Source organism: Schistocerca gregaria, chromosome 2 (assembly GCF_023897955.1).
Source record: "Schistocerca gregaria isolate iqSchGreg1 chromosome 2, iqSchGreg1.2, whole genome shotgun sequence".
In the NCBI taxonomy this organism is placed as follows: domain Eukaryota; kingdom Metazoa; phylum Arthropoda; class Insecta; order Orthoptera; family Acrididae; genus Schistocerca; species Schistocerca gregaria.
Window position 1 is genome coordinate 200,370,656 of NC_064921.1, and position 15,225 is coordinate 200,385,880.

Below are 15,225 nucleotides of genomic sequence, written 5' to 3' on the forward strand. Positions count from 1 at the left end.
AGTAACTCGTCTCGTACCTTCCAAACTTTACAGAAGCTCTCCTGCGAACCTTGCAGAACTAGCACTCCTGAAGGAAAGGATATTGCGGAGACATGGCTTAGCCACAGCCTGGGGGATGTTTCCAGAATGAGATTTTCACACTGCCACGAAGTTTCGTATCAGCGCACACTCCGGTGCAGAGTGAAAATCTCATTCTGGAAACATCCCCCAGCCTGTGGCTAAGCCATGTCTCCGCAATATCCTTTCTTTCAGGAGTGCTAGTTCTGCAAGGTTCGCAGGAGAGCTTCTGTAAAGTTTGGAAGGTAGGAGACGAGATACTGCTGTGAGACCGGACGTGAATCGTGCTTCGGTAGCTCAGATGGTAGAGCACTTGCCCCCCAAAGGCAAAGATCCCGAGTTCGAGTCTCGGGCGGGCATACAGTTTTAATCTGCCAGGAAGTTTCATTTCAGCGCACACTCCGCTGCAGAGTGAAAATCTCATTCTGGAAAGCTTTATATGTTAGTGAACCATGGACTATAGGAAAACAGTAAAAGGAGAAGATTGAAGGGTTTGAGATGCGGTGCTACAGAAGGCCGTTGAGAAGCTAGGAAATGAGGGCGTTCTCTGGAAAGGTACAGTCTCAAGTAACCAGAAAATAATTGCCGTGGTACTGGAATAACCTGTAGAAGAAACAAAATCTATTAGGGAAAAGACAGACTAAAATACATCAGAGAGATAACTGAAGACGTTCGGTACAAGTCGTGCTCTGAAATGAAGAGGCTGGCACAAGAGAAGAATTCGTGACACCTGCAGCAAACTTGTCAGAAGACTGGTGACTCATATAAAAGCATTACGTATGTCAACCTCCTCCTCGGCAATAAGAGACCGCTGCAAAGGAATGGTCATTATTCTCATCTAAGAAGAACAAAATCTTAACTTCTCTTCGCACTAACAGAACTTCGTAATCAATTACAGTGTCTGGCCCGGTGGTGTAGTGTTGAAGCGCTTATCTGCAAACCGTGGGTCGCACGATCGAATCTGCTCCGAACCAAGGAATTTCTTATCTTCTTTTAACCCAGCCTTCACCTCTTCAATGATGTGGAGATACATCGGGGTCGAAACGTAGATCGGATTCCACGTTAAACCTTTCTCCAGTCAGGATTGCTAACACCGAAGTCGCCGAAGTGGTGACCAATTGAACGACTTGGGCCAGGTCGTTAGGCCTCAAGTGGATTTTAATCACGTGTAATGTAGCACGAGAACTTTTTTTTTGAGTCATCCCTCTTCTGAGTGATTTGATACAGCCTGCGACGAATTCCTCTAGTCTATCAACTTTTTCATCTCAAAGCAGCAATAGCAACCTACTTACTAGGTTATTTGCGTAATGTGTTCCAATCTCTGTCTTCCCCTACAGTTTTTACTCTCTACATCTTCCTCTAGTACCATGGAACTTACTTCGTAGTGTCTTAACAGATGTCACATAGTGCTACCCATTCTTCTTCTCAGTGTTTTCCATGTATTCCTTTCCTAGCCGATTCTACAGAGGACCTCCTCATTCCTTACCTTATCAATCTACAACATTCGTCTGTGGTACCACATCTCAAATGCTTCGATTTCCTTCTGATCCTGTTTCCCCACGATCCATGTTTCACTACCATACAACGCTGTGCTCCAAACGTACATTCTCACGAATTTATTTCTCACATTAAAGCCTATGTTTCATAGTAGCAGATTTCTCTTGGCCAGGAATGCCCTTTTTGCCTGTCCTAGTCCACATTTTATGTCTCTCATGGTCCGTCCATCATGGGTTATTTTGCTGCCTAGGTGGCAGAATTGTTTGAGTTCGTCTATTTCATAATCTCCAATTCTGACGTTAAGTCGCCGGCTGCTCTCATTTCTGGTACTTCTCGTTACGCTCATATTTCTTCGATTTAATCGGAATCCATATTCTATACTCAAACTATATATTCCATTCAACAGCTCCGTAACTTTTCTTCACTTCCGCTGAAGACAGCAATTTCATCAGCAAATCTTATCATTGTTACCCTTTCATCCTGAATGTTAACCCCACTCTCTGAATCTTCTTGTCATTTTCCTCATTCCTTCGTCAGTGCAGAGATTGAACACTAGGGGAGAAAAGCTAGATCCCTGTCTTACACTCTCTTTAATCCGGGCACTTTGGTCTTAGTTTATCAGTCTTTTTGTTCCCGCTTTGTTCTTGTGCGTACTGTATATTAACAGTATTTGTCTATAGATTAACCCTATTTTTCTCTGAATTATGATCATCTTGCACCATTTTACATTGTCGACAAATACTGTGAACTTGTCTTGATTTTTCTTTTGTCTTTCTTTCATTATCAGCAGCAATGTCAGAACTGGCTCTCTGGTGCCTTTACATTTTCTGAAGCTAACTGGTTATCATATAACAGATAATCGAATTTCTATTCCATTGTTCTGTGTATTACTGTTGTCAGCAACCTGAATGTGTGAGCTATTAAGCTCATTGTGCGATAAATCACGCACTTGTCGGCTCTTGCTATCTTCGGAACTGTGTGGGTGATGTTTTGCCGCAAGTCTAAGTTATATCGTCAGACTCACACATTCTACACACCAACGTGTGAATGGTCGTTTTGTTATCACTTCCACCAATGATTCTAGAAATTCCGGTGGAATCTTTTCTATCCCTTCTGTCTTATTTGATCTTAAGTCTTCCAATGTAAGATGTTCGAAATCCTAAGGCAAGTATAGGGTAAGTTATAAGGAGAGACGGATAATACACATTTACAAGAGTGAAGAGGGAATAATCAGAGTCGAAGACCAAGAATGAAGAATTGTGCTTAAAATGGGTGTAACATATGAATGTATGGGTTTCGCCCCTCAATCTATAAGAGCAAGGAGCAACGATGGAGATACCAGAAAGGTTCAGAAGCTGAATTACAAATCAAGGTGAAACGATATCGAGGATATTATTCGCTGACGATATTGCCATCCTCAGTGAAAGTGAAGAAGAATTACACGATCTGCTGAATGGAATGAACAGTCTAATGAGTACAGAATATGGACCGAGAGTACATCTAAGAAAGAAGAAAGTAATGAAAAGTAGTAGAAACGAGAATAGCGAGAAACTTATCAGAATTTATGGCCATGAAGATAAGGTCGGAGGAAGGAGAAGACTAGTACTGTCAAAAATGACATTCCTGGCCGAGAGAAATCTACTACATTGAAACATAAGCCTTAATTTGAGGAAGAAATTTCTGAGAATGTACCTTTGGAGTACAGCATTGTGACAGGTAGTGAAACAAGGGCTGGGAAAACTGGAAAGGAAGTGAATCGAAGCGTTTGAGATGTGATGCTACAGACGAATGTTGAAAATTAGGTCGACTGATAAGGTAAAGAATGAGGAGGTTCTGCGCACAATTGGAGAGGAAAGGAATGCGTAAAAAACACCGACAAGGAGAAAGGACAGGATGATAGGACATCTGTTAAGATCTCAGGGAATAACTTCCACGGTGCTAGAAGGATCTGTAGAGGGTAAAAGCCGTGGAGGAAGCCAGATATTGGTAAACAAAATAGCAAATAATTAGGACGTTGGTTGCAAATGTTACTGTGAGGCGAAGAGATTGCCACAGGAGAGGAATTCGTGGCGGGCAGCTCAAAGCAATCAGAAGAAAAAAGAGTCTTCCAAAACTCTTTTAAATTCCGATTATGATACTAGATTCCCTATCTCTCCCCTGTCAACTACTGTTTCTTCTTCTGTCACTTAATGGTGATTAACTTATCATCCCAGCATACAGAGTTCTAAGCGAAGAATGGAGTAAAATAGTTTGTGAGCCTAGAATCAGATGTAAGCCTCCTACCTTTGTTTAGATAACTGAACTAAGTACGAGAACATGTGACTTGGGTGAAATTTCTTGAACATGTGCCCTTTTACACAAAATTTCCCCCAAAAGAAATAAATTATAGCGCTGTCTGACTACGGTTACATAAACATATTCGCGGGTAGGGGACACTTATATTGCGTTACGGGAAGAAATGGGGCCTGGATGGATATTTGAATGAATTTAATATCAAAATTACTTCTAGCTGTTTCATAGCCTGATTCGCTGAACTTATAACCGATCTTCCTTGTAGGTACACAAAGTGCTACGAGTATGCCTCACACAAGTCCACAGAACACGAAATACAGGCGTCTGTTTCATGAAACCATACAAAATTTAGCTGCTGCAAGCTCTTCGCGAAGGTGACAAACAACAACGTTCGGAGTTCTCTAATTTCGTTCTTGGCTAGATGGAGGATGACAGTTTTCTGCTAGGCTTAGGCTTTAGGCTTTACATGGAAAGGTGAACCGTCGTAATGTGAGAATATGGGGTACGAAACAGTCACATGAAGTTGTATAATGTGAGACAGACTCTGCAAAATTTAGTGTGTTTTGTGCAGTTGCACGGGAAAAGGGTGTATGGTTCATTTTTCTTTGCCGGTAACATGTCTCGATATGCTTGGAGAACTTTCTTTTGCCGCAGTTGGAGACTGATTCGAACGACTTCATTTACCAACAGGATGGGGCACCGTCACACTGGCATCTGCAAGTGCGGGAATTTTTAAATCAAAGGATTACTGGAGCATGGATCGGTCGCACTGGACCAAATGATTGAACCTCACATAACTGGCCTCCAAAGTCATCGGATCTGACTGTATGTGATTATTTCTTGTGGGAGTTTATACAGGACTCTGTTTATGTACCTCCTTTACCAACAACAATGAATAAACTGAGACATCGCGTAACAGCAGCTGTGGAAGCTGTAACTGAAGATATGCTCACTGTGGGTACAGTTTGAATACCGCATTTTCATATGCTATGCATCTCAAGGCGGTCATGTTGAACACCTATGAAAAGGTATGAAAGAAAAACTTTTTGAGTTTCCCGTTCATCAAAAAACAAAATTCATTGTATATGTTTATTAGTTTCAGAAATATAGACGTGGCAAATCGGATGAGTCTTTTTGATACACCATGTATAAAAATGTCGTCGAACATAAACTGATAAACAACAAGTAGTCTCGGAGCCTCGGCAGCACTACTTCAATACCGAGGTGTGAAGAAGGGCAAATAATTAAAAAAAGGCGTTTTTGCCCTATTGGGATTACTTTTTGAACCTTTTCTATCTGTATAAATACTTTTGTCATTTTTAAGCACTTAAGTTTTACTTCGTATAAAAAACAAGCGAAATAACATGTTAAGCAGAAGTGAGACGAGAACGTGCCTTTACACTGTTTACCGCCAACGAATCGTGTTACGCAGGGAAATTTGTTGAGAGTAGTAATTTAGTTGATATTAATGTCCTTTGTGATACCATCCGGAACTAACAGGACCGCTATTCCGTCGGCAAGTATTATAGCTTTACATCGGTTGCATTCGAGCGCTAGACCCCCATGCAGTAAATCACGGTTTTAACATATTTTAACATTTATGGTACACTTTATATGTATAAATCTTGAAAATAGATTCTCTAAGGGGGAAAAAAACTGGGCCAAAAATCTCTACCCTGGTTACCCTCATAATATGTTTGCTGGACGCCACTTTCCGTATGAAGTTCATGTTCAGATTAAGTACAGATTCGAGAGTTAATACAAAAGCACTCATGCAATCGAATTTAACTGTGTTTTTTATTAAATGATCAAGGAACGGAAACAAATCACATATGTTTTAGTTTAACTACTGGTCACTAAAACGCAATTCAGAAGCAATAACATATGAAAAATTACACTTTTCCAATGACGGGACACGTGGTATGCACGGCCACGATACAGCAAAGACCTGAAAATGCTGCATACGAAATATTACGCAAAGATGCAAGCGCAAGTCGCCACCTCACAGTAATTCGTGTAGCTCGTTGTATGAGAATGGAGTTCATAAAGTAACCTCAATGCAAATGCCCAAGATCCATAATCAAGGTACCAGCCGTCCACAGCAAAACTTGGGAAAGACAAGACGAGCCAAAAGCTAAGAATGGAATCAGAAACGGAATAGTTTGCTCATTGTACAACATGCAGCCGTTGTGGACCTACGATTGGACCTTACAAGTTGTCTCCAAAGTATAGCCTAGCACATGTGCCTTCGCTCAATTAAGTTAAAGACTTGAATGAAATTTTCACTGTGCAGCGAAGTGTGCGGTGATTTGAAACTTCCTGGCACATCAAATTTTTTGCCGGACCGAGACTCGAAGTTAGGAACATTGCTTTTCGCGGGCAAGTGCTCTGCCGCCTGAGCTACCCAAACACCAATCACGACCCGCCCTTAGAGCTGTAGTTCCGGCAGTAACTCATCTCCTGCCTTCCATACTTCACAGAAGCTCTCCTACGAATCTCGCAGTTCTATTACTCATAGAAGAAAGTTCCGATCTGTCAAAAAAAAGTTCAAATTGCTCTGAGCACTATGGGACTTAACATCTGAGGTCATCAGTCCTCTAGAACTTAGAACTACTTAAACCTAACTAACCTAAGGACATCACACACATCCATACCTGAGGCAGGATTCGAACCTGCGACCGTAGCGGTCGCGTGGTTCCAGACTGAAGCTCCTAGAACCGCTCGGCCACAGCGGCCGGCTTCGATCTGTCAGGAAGGATTATATCTGCACTCTCTCCGCTGCCGAGAGAAAATTTCATTATGGAAACATCCTCCAGGCTGTGGCTAAGCCATGTCTTTTCGAGTGAGAGACTGTAATACACCAAGCAATCAAAAACCTGGTATAGAATTTCCCTGCAACAGTTTTGTGACTCAGAACTCTAGTAAGATTGAATGACTTAACAGTTGGCATTTTAACTAACGACTTTCAAGTTTTATTGTAACAACTGGCAATTTACATTGGGGTAAATCAATTAAATTATTCCCTTCGCTTATTTTCAATATTAGTGGTCCAAATCAGCGATAAAAACATTAGAAGTAGAAGATAAGATTATGGGTTGTAGTAACTTACCTACCTGTAGGGAAATCTCGTCACATCCAGTGAGAGAGGTGGGGAAATAGTGGGGCGATGGACTTAAAAGCGAGAGCACAGCAGAGCGAATATCCAGGCAGCCACCAGGAATTAGGTATTCCATCGTTTCGTTACACTCCTTGAGGTAGATACCTGAGTTGTTCCTTTGAATGTGGTGCACATGATTTCCCTCCAAATCCTTCTCTCATCTCAGACCTTGTATTTGACCGGACGCTAAACCCGAATATTCCGTCCTTGTCCTTGTCTAATACTCAGTGGTAGAACATCTGACCGGGAAGGCTACTTGCAAAAGTATTATCATCGGTAACAACTATTTTGTAGCGTAACATCGATAATAAATCTGTACAATGAGTTTGGCAAGTGGTTCACCACCATTGCCGTTAGCAAATGGCGTCGATGCAGCGAAGTGTGCTCGTGAGCTAACTGGCGCGTTTAGCGCATCACCTGCGGAGGGAGAGGTGGTTGTATTGACATACGCCCTGTGGACACAACGACCAGGTGTATTGACGGAGTGAACTGACTCGCGAAGGAGAACATCACGACGGCCAATTTCATGGGTGAACGCACAAGTACAACGAAGGGACAAAGCGACTCGAAGTCGAAACAACAGCAGATGGGCTAAGATTTAAGAATCGTGGGTTGCAGATGCTGCCAATTCGTGTCTACGGTCTTGGAAACATTGAGCGTAAAATACATATCCAATCAAGCAACAGGGAACATTCTAAACTGTGGTTTACCTATGAAAAGACGGTCACAGATTATTACGATCACCGCAGTATACAGAAACTATCGATTTTTAAACTATAGCAACAGCTAATAATCTCCGTGATGAATGAAAGAAGCCCACATTTGACGTACCTGTAGTGCAAACAATGATAAAATGACCTAAACTTTAACACACTATTACATATCGAATATCAGCAGTGATGATACCGAAAGCATCTTTTGTTTGGCGACAGAGTGAATCCTGTGCAAAGGATAAGGTACCTATGTGGAATCTACTGTGAAGCAGCCATATACAACGTGAGTCACGTAACGCCCCGCTTATTTCGTGAATGATTCCAGATATCGAAAAGAGATATTCGGCAAATAAGAGGCACCTACTTTGGCATGTAATATAGAATCTTAACTATTGTTTAGATCGAGACACCGAAGCAAGTATGTTTTTTTTAAAAAAATACAGTGCCATACTTTTTTAACAGCATTCGGAAGCGCTTGAAAAGAAGAGTACAGTGATATAATGAATGTTCATTTTGAGGTTGAAAATTTTTGCAAAAGATTCCGAGAAATAATCTGAAGCTGAAAAGCAAGTCGCCCAAAATCGGCTATTGAATTGTAAACACGCTCATGCCAGGCTACATCGATGTATCAAGCCTTTCGGTTGTTTACTTATCGGCACTGCAGAACTAGCAGGACCTGTGTTGTTTATCGGCGGGTCATTTCTGTTTCAGCATTTCTTGCACGCAGACATGTACACCAATGAGCAGAAGCTAGACAAGCTACACTTATACAGCTTGTGTCAAACAAATGTTGTCGAAAAGGTGCTGCAGAAGTGACTGACGAAACTGTAGTCGTCGGCCGGAGTGGCCGTGTGGTTCTAGGCGCTACAGTCTGGAACCGAGCGACCACTACGGTCGCAGGTTCGAATCCTGCCTCGGGAATCGATGTGTGTGATGTCCTTAGGTTTGTTAGATTTAATTAGTTCTAAGTTCTAGACGACTGATGACCTCAGAAGTTAAGTCGCATAGTGCTCAGAGCCGTTTTTGAAACTGTAGTCGTTCCACAAAAACCTGAAAACGTACTCACATTTGAAATAATTTTCCTAAGCCCCATCTGATGCGCCAGAACATAGCACAAGCCGCAATTCCATATACAAAAATCATACAATGACGGTGCCTGGCATGGGAGCTCTAGGTGGCCACATTGCTTTCCAGTTTTAGTGCATTTCATGGACTGGTTCAAATGGTTCAAATGGCTCTGAGCACTATGTAACTTAACATCTATGGTCATCAGCCCCCTACAACATACAACTACTTAAACCTAACTAACCTAAGGACAGCACACAACACCCAGTCATCACGAGGCAGAGAAAATCCCTGACCCCGCCGGGAATCTAACCCGGGAACTCGGGCTTAGGAAGCGAGAACGCTACCGCACGACCACGAGCTGCGGACTTCATGGACTCTTTTGCGAAAGATTTCAACGTCATTACTAAAAAGCGATATACCACTGTAATTGTCTTCTCCAGATCTACTGAGTGTAGTTTCGAAAAGTATACAATTCCACTAAAAAAATTCATACTTGTTTCAATATCTCGTTGAATACTTGAGTTAAGATAATTATCCTCACAAAACATTAGTGTCTCTCATTATGCCAACAGAAGAAATTTCGCAGCGGTTTTCTATCTCAGAAACCGCATATGAATATTGTTCCTTTATAAGGAAATCATATTACACCTCGTGTAAGAGGGGAAAACGTGTACCAGAACGTGTCTGAATTCGACAGGGACAGTATCATAGTCTATCGAGTCTGCGATTTATTGTTAAATACTATTGTAGCAACGACTGGAATCTATAGGTTCAGGATTGCCGTACTCACCTCCAGGCGGGATCTCAGTGGACCCACGCAGCTAACCCGCGAGAGGACAGACATATTATTCCCTCCAGTGGAGAATCGTACAACCGCGACGTGGTAATGGAATGAAAAATGAAATTGCTTGCAGCAAAACAAGTAGGAACACAGACAATTATTTATTTCTTCGTCACAAATACAGCCGATTATCTGAAAAGCTAAAATGGGCCATACAAGTTTCTTGGTTAATAATAAGTTTATATATTAATATTTATTTCCTTCATTTTTTACCCAACTACTAAAAGCACTACAGAATCTATTCTGTGTTTGTTCATTTACTTTGGTGCATTTACTTTGTAGACTATTGTTTCCACTTGTGGACACCCTCTCATACTACCCCAGTCAACGGCCATCGTCTGTTGGATTCCTTGGACGTCGGGCAGCACGTCAGCCGCGTTTCCACTACAACAAGTAATTCCACCCACCCACTTTCACGCCTTAAAGTCCACACATCCATGATCATATGTATCAACGCCATGTTTATTCTTGAGAAACTATTTCATTTGTTGGTTGTCTACCGTAGCAGTGTTTTGTCCGTCTAGCCGGGTGGCAGCATGCCGCCATGTCGTTGAAAGCGTCGTGGATTCTTCCTTGGCCTCCCTGAATACTGCGGCTGCAGTATTGTCCAAGATGCACCAGGTCGAGTCACTATTTAGTGCTGCTTTGGAATCCAATATCCTTAATGCCTCACGGCCATTACGCGCCGCATCTTCGTGTTCTGGTGTGCCCACACTACCTCATGCGCAGCTGTCGTTCCTCTGTGTTTTGATTTTGTATGTATACGTAGCATATAGGCCATGTAAAGTATCACTCCATTCGACTGGTTAAGAAATCTCGTTTTTAGTTTCTCTCTGACGTTAAGGAGAAATTCGTATGTTTCCCTGCTTGCGCCTGAGGTGTTTTACTCATTTTACCACAATTGTAATACGCTTTTCGCATTGGCCTTACTTCCAAGCATACTTCGTACTTCAGTTTGCTTTCCTTTAAGAAGTAAAAGGCTCCCGTTTTCCTAATTCCCAAGCCCCGTAGGCACATTCATAGAATTACTAACAAAGCTTAATCTTAGTAGCACTCCTCGTCGAACTCTTCTCATTAATGAGGCTGGCTTCAAATGGTTCAAATGGCTCTGAGCACTATGGGACTGTGCGGCTGGTCCCGGCGGAGGTTCGACTCCTCCCTCTGGCATGGGTGTGTGTGTTTGTCTTAGGATAATTTAGGTTAAGTAGTGTGTAAGGTTAGGGACTGGTGACCTTAGCAGTTAAGTCCCATAAGATTTCACACACTCACACTATGGGAAATAACTTCTACGGTCATCAGTCCTCTAGAACCTAGAACTACTTAAACCTAACTAACCTAAGGACATCACACACATTCATGTCCGGGGCAGGATTCGGACCTGCTACCGTAGCGGTCGCACGGTTCCAGAATGTAGCGCCTAGAACCGCTCGGCCACCACGGCCGACAGGCTGGCTTCACTAGCTGCAATCTATGAGCGCAAACGCTTACTCCAGTCCTACGACTGACACCAATATAGATTGATGGTATGCATTGATTGTCTTCAAGGGAAGTCGAAATTGCCTCTTTCCGATGGCTATAACTTTATTCATCACGTTTGTACCTTTCCTCTATATGATGCGCAAAGTTACGACGTGCCTTCACATTTATCCCCAGATATCTTGTTACTGCGCTTCTCCTAATCGTTACATCATTCAGTTTTGTTTAGATTTTCGTGCTTGGTTCCCCTTCAGCAGGAGATACGTTGTTCTGTGAGGTGCTAGCGACAATTTACCACTTCGTCACCAGCCCTGAAGTTCTTGGAGTGCCATATTACATTTGTTTTCTATAACTTCACTTATAAGGGAAAGGACATCATATGCAAATGCTACCAGTCCGCCTATGTTACCTCTGTCATGTAACTTGCGAAGTATGGGCTTTAGTGCTTCATATCGGAACTTTGAATCACACACTGATCACGGCGGACAGTCTTTCGTTATTGTCCCCGTTATTATCTTTCCTGGGCAGTTTGAAGAAGCACATTTCCCACGGCAATAATCTCTTAGGCAGCTCTACAGCACTTCTGGACACTCCGACTCCATAAGGCTACCAAAGACGGGCACCACAGGTTATCGAATGCGCCAGTAATATCGATCATCATCGATAGATCGCACATAGAATGAGTATCTGACGCTAGTGAAATTACATTTTTCATTGGGTCTTCAGTTGGCTTGGCTCTTGCAAACCTGTATTGGTGAGTAGTGCTCAGCTCGTGTAGCAGTGTATTATCTTGTAGTCTCTTCCATAATAGTTTTTCAAGTATCTTGCAGAGAACGCTCAAGCTTGGCTGTAGGATTTGGGTATCATCAGACCCTTGTCTTGTCCATTATTATTATCACTTCAGCATTCTTCCACGGTGTGGGCACCCTTCCTTGCGAGGGACGCTCGTTGTACAGTTCGCCCAGGTAACTATGTAATTGGCTTGTAATACTTGAGCAGGGATCCAGTCCAGTCCTGGAGATTTTTTGTTTCTCAGTCCTCAAATTGTATGTCTATTTCTTTTGTGTGAAGGGGTACACAGATGTATTGTTTCTACAGTCTTCCCAGAACATTGTTCATAAACTACACTGATCTTCTGTCTCTGCGTGCATGTCCGAGAGAACTTTTCATCGTAATTGGCAATAACACAGGCAATGTAATATCGTATTTATCAGTATAAATAAAAAGTTAATTGATTTTAGTTAAAATGTCTGTTAAGGACGGGATATACGTAATGAATGTAGGAGTACGCACAACAAATGGTAGTTTGTGTGTGGCCATGAGTCATGCTGGGATAGCCAAATGAAAGGCGACAGTTCGCGATAAGCGGAAAATGCGGGTTCGAGTCCCGGTCCCGCACAAATTTTCGTTAACGTCATTCCATTATACAGCTGTTGGTTGTCCATATTCGCAACTGCGAATACATTTCATGCACTCCAGGGATTGGTGTCTAAGGTAGCCTCCACGAATTGCTTCCGTCGTTCCACAGCGATAACGACTGGAGCACCTCGATTTGTCAGAATTGCGACCCTTGCTCCGGCTTCCCTTTGTGACACCAGAGAGAGGTGTGCTAGCAGACACTGAACACAGCAACTCCACCGCATTGACTTTTCAGAGGAGGCCCAGTTTTGAGTGCAGCATATCGATAAACGTCTACATCTAAATACGTACTCCGCAAGCCACCGCACCGCGCTTGGTGGAGAGTACCCTTTACCACAACTACTCGTTTCCTTTCATGTTCCACTGGCAGATAGAGCGAGGAAAAAACGACTGTCTATATGCTTCCGTATTACCCCTAATTTCTCGTATCTTATCTTCGTGATACCTACGCGAAATGTATGTTGGCGCCTGTAGGATCGTTCTGCAGTCAGCGCCGGCCGGGGTGGTCGAGTGGTTCTAGGCGCTACAGCCTGGAACCGTGCGACCGCTACGGTCCCAGGTTCGAATCCTGCCTCGGGCATGGATGTGTGTGATGTCCTTAGGTTACTTAGACGTAAGTAGTTCTAAGGTCTAGGGGACTGATGACCTCAGAAGTTGAGTCGCATAGTGCTCAGAGCCATTTGAACCATTTTCTAGCAATCAGGTTTAAATGCCGGTTCTTTAAACTTCCTCAGTAGTGTTCTTCGAAATGAATGTCTTCTTTCCTCCGGGGATTCCCACTTGAGCTCCTTAAGCATATCCATAATAGTTGGATCCTAATCTAACCTACCGATAACAAATATAGCAACTCACCTCTGAATAGCTTCGATGTCTTCTTTTAATCCGACTTCTTTCAATCTTGTAACAATACAACGCAAGATTGTACGAGGGTGAGTCAAATGAAAACCTAAAATTTGTAATAACAAATCAAAATTTCGAGCCGTTATCCTGTAAATTAGTAAGCGTGCTACAAACAGCGTGTAGAATGACCTGTAGGTGGCAGCATAGTGCAGATGCACACATACCGTCGCAGTATCAGTATGAAGATGGCCACCCTACTTGCGACTTGCACCGGGAAAGAACAGCGTTCCATTATTCGGTTTTTACGTAGTGAAGCTGTGAAACCTATTGAAATCCATCGAAGAATGAAGGTTCAGTACGGTGATGCATATATGTCACAGCAGCAAGTCTACGAATGGAGTAGGAAGTTCGCAAATGGTTTGACTTCAGTGGAAGTCCAGGTCAGGCACAACGAATTGTGACTCCGAAGAACATTGCAGCAGCTGAAGCCATAGGGAAGGAAAACCGCCGAGTGACACTGAATGACATTGCAGCATGTTTACAGATTACCCATCGGTCAACACACCACATTGTGCACGATGTGCTTCAGTTTCACAAAGTGTCGGCAAGATGGGTGCCACGGCAACTGACTCCTGAAATGAGAGAACGACGTGTTGATGCTTCTGAAGAACTTCTTCAGCGCTTTGAACGAGAAGGTGATGGCTTCCTTGCAAGAATCGTTACTGCGGACGAAACCTGGCTTTACTTCCACCAACCGGAAAGGAAGAGAGCGAGCAAAGAATGGCGCCATTCCTCATCACCAAAAATAAAGAAGTTTCGAACCATCAACTGGGAAGGTTATGCTGACTCTCTTTGGGGACGAAAAAGGCGTCATTTTGGAGCATTACATGCCTAGAGAAACCACTGTCGCCAGTGCATCATACACAGATCTCTTAAAAAATCATCTGCGGCCTGCAGTGAAATCAAAGCGACGTGACTTGCTGTCAGAAGGTGTTCTTTTGCAACATGACAATGCAAGAGCCCACACTGCCCGTACAACAGTTGCAACAATCACAGACCTGCATTTTGAGTGTATTCCTCATCCACCATACTCACCAGACCTTGCCCCAAGTGATTTCCAAATGTCTGAACTACTCAAAGGCGCAATGGAAGTTCCGTTCTGATGAAGAGGTACGCCACGCGGTGCATGAGTGGTTGGGCGGACTACCGAAAGATTTCTTTTCTAAAGAAATTTATGCACTTTGTAAGCGCTGGAGGACTTGCATTCAGCGCAGAGGAGATTATGTTAAAAAGTGATACAGCTTTGTACCACTTCTCCACAATAGATAATATTTAAAAAAATATTTAAGGTTTTCGTTTGACTCACTCTCGTATGTTGCCGTGCTATTATTTATACACTGGTTACCCAGTGACAACATCTATTGATGAGACTGGTTCACCATCACGCGCCGGCCATTAAAACTGATGGACTCTGGTACATAGTTGAAACAACGTAGAAAAACGTATCCTTTTATATGTACTCTCTTAGATTCGATCTTCAGACGTGTTAGACCATTGTTGCTACCAGAGGTGGCAGCTCCCTGTATAAATTTTTGCAGCCATATACCACTGATTCACTTACATATTAAGTCATGTATTCTTCCTGCTATACTGTAACATTTTCTGGATTTGGATTGGAAACTGGGATTCCCGAATTTTGAGAGAAGCTGTCCCCAACACACGGCCAAGTTCTTGACCTGTTTCCATCTGAAATTTGTTGAGCATTCGTGTGAAGTCACCGTGGCTATTTCACCTTAGTCGAAATCTTCCGGCTGGAGTCGATGACACTGATGCCTGCGTTCATTTTGAGATATGTAGATAGTACT